This window comes from Puntigrus tetrazona, unplaced genomic scaffold, assembly GCF_018831695.1.
Source record: "Puntigrus tetrazona isolate hp1 unplaced genomic scaffold, ASM1883169v1 S000000765, whole genome shotgun sequence".
NCBI lineage: Eukaryota > Metazoa > Chordata > Actinopteri > Cypriniformes > Cyprinidae > Puntigrus > Puntigrus tetrazona.
The window spans coordinates 65001-67500 of NW_025048374.1; the positions used below are offsets into that span (position 1 = coordinate 65001).

At 39.8% G+C, this 2500-nt stretch overlaps 1 pseudogene; it reads right to left on the reverse strand.

Annotated features, from left to right (window-relative positions):
- Positions 1–2500, reverse strand: part of LOC122335344 — a 16465-nt pseudogene that overhangs the window by 11183 nt on the left and 2782 nt on the right.

The following is a 2500-nucleotide window of genomic DNA, read 5'->3' on the forward strand; positions in this document are numbered from 1 at the left end:
AAATATATTAATTTATCAGCAGAAATAAATGTAGATTTCATCTAAAAAGAGTCTCAGAGTCAGATTAGCAGCTTTTCACTTGAGAGAAGACAAGAAGCGAAAGACCTTGAGACAAACCCGTTAAATAGAAGAAATCATAGCTAATATATCTCATCACGTGACAAAATATTAGCATTAACAAAGCAACATTATTATTATTATTATTTTTTTAAATATCACACAGAAGTATTTTCATTCATGTATACAACTTCAAAGCTTTACATTTTTTACATTTTATTTGCGATCAAAGTGCTGAAGTTTAGTTAATTAGTTAGGACTTCATTAGAGCGCGTTTTCATTAAATCTTTCATAAACACGAATCCATTTGCACAGCCCTGAATTAAAAGGCGTCCACCTCGGCAGGAGCTTTGGTGTGAATAAGTCATGTTGGTATTAGTGCTGGCAAGCGATCAATCCTGATTAATTACATCCAAAAAGAAAAAAAGGTTTTACTTACATTGTGTGTAATGTGTATATAAACACACACACAGTATATACACTTACATTTCTTTTACATGATATATAAATACATTTAACATACAAATTAAATCTCTTAAACATGCACGTTTTGTATTTACACAATATATATATATATATATATATATATATATATATATATATATATATATATATAACTTTTTATTCTCTCCTTTTATTATGCAAAGCTAAAAGGCCTCCAACACCAGCTCGCGCTATTCTTTTGCATTTTTTTATTTTATTTATTGCATAATTAAAGCCCTAACTATGCATCAAGCAGATTCGATCGCTTCTAAATCATAAACCGTCAGCCACGCCGGTTAAAAAGCGTGTGTTAAGCGACTAAGCGTGAATAAATGCGTGAACCGCACGCACAGTATACAACCATATCAAGTTATTAATCTTAATTAATGCGTTTGACAGCACTAGTTTTTACGCATCCCAAAGTTTTTCCTTTCCCGCTGCGCTCGTGAATAACGTCAAGCGTCCACAATCACATCAACGCATTAAAGCAAGCGTCACGGTCGTGTTTTTGAGCTCTCGGTCTCACGTGTCGCCCGAAGCCGTCGTGTCTGTAGAAGCGTGTCCGGTGCTGGTGGCCAGTTTGATCCCGTGCCCACACCACCTGCGCCCACTGGGCGCGGAGAGCTCGGGGGCAGGATGCTGTCCACCTTCCCGTTTTGTGGCTTTTGTAGACCACAGACTGCTTGCTGAACCTCAGGCGGCCATCGTTCTGTCAGCAAAGGAAAATATATCCTCAAGTGCATTCACGTTATACTCTGTGCATTCTTTACTCCACAGACTTTTTTGGACATATGAGACTTTATAACAGGCTACTCTATATAAATATGCGTCGTCACTCACAATAACGTCTCTGAAAATGCTCTGAAATTTTTATTTTAGGGAAAACACATAATGCAGATATTAATGCGTGTACAAAAGTTTCAGGGTCAGTTGTAGTAATTCAGGGGCCTAAAAAAGGGGCCTCGAGAAAACTACGACACCTGGAGAGAGGAGTTAATGTCTGCCAGTTTATGCATATGCTAAATTAATAATAACAACACTAGTGGAAGTGGTAAAAATGGACTTTTGAGGAAGCTCGCACGCTTACCCGATCCCTTCACCTCTGTGTGAATGTCATTGAACTCAGAGTGTCTCCCATCTCTGTAAAGAAACACAGAGGCATGAAAATAAGATCACAGTAGAGTTTCTCTCTCTGAAGACTTCACTTCGACATGATCTGAATGACGGCTAACTTCGCGCTCTTCTCCATCTCCGTGCTCTTAAGGAGAACAGCGGTTGTTATTGGCCCTGCAAAGACGGCGATTTATTCATCGCGGCCCGTGAGGTTGGCTCTTTTGTGCCTCTAAAGCGCTGAAAACGCCGTCTGAAGAGACGACTTGAGCCGCGTTTGAAACGGCGCCGCACGTGCAGCGCGCGCGACGCCTTCCGCGTCATCGGCTAACGGCGCGCGCTCGTCCTGACTGCCGCTTCGGCTGAAGAGCGCCTTTATAAACGACAATAATCGCCTTTCCCCGGATGCGAGGTTCCTGATGTAAACGCGGAGACAGCTTCAGCGAGCAGGCTCCTCTATTCTCCGGTTTCCCGCGTCAAGCCTCCGGGTTCCGAGCACGGTGAACCGGAAGAAGTGCTGAGGTCACGCGTTTCCATGACACCGCGCGCACTTCTTTTTTCGTGTCAATATTTTATTATTGCTATTATTTGTGTGTTATTTGTGACTGTAGGAATTTGACAACGTTTTTGTTTTGTTTAATCTATATCGCTATCAAGCATTATAATAATTTTTTGTTTCATATTTATGGTTATAAAAAGAAACCTGTTATAACCACATTATAACTCAGTGCTTTGATGCAGCCTGTGTTTGTTAAGAGCGCTATATAAATGCAAATGATTCATTGATTGATCGCATGCTTAAAATGTTATTAATATTAAATATAAAACAATATAAATATCAAATAATTAA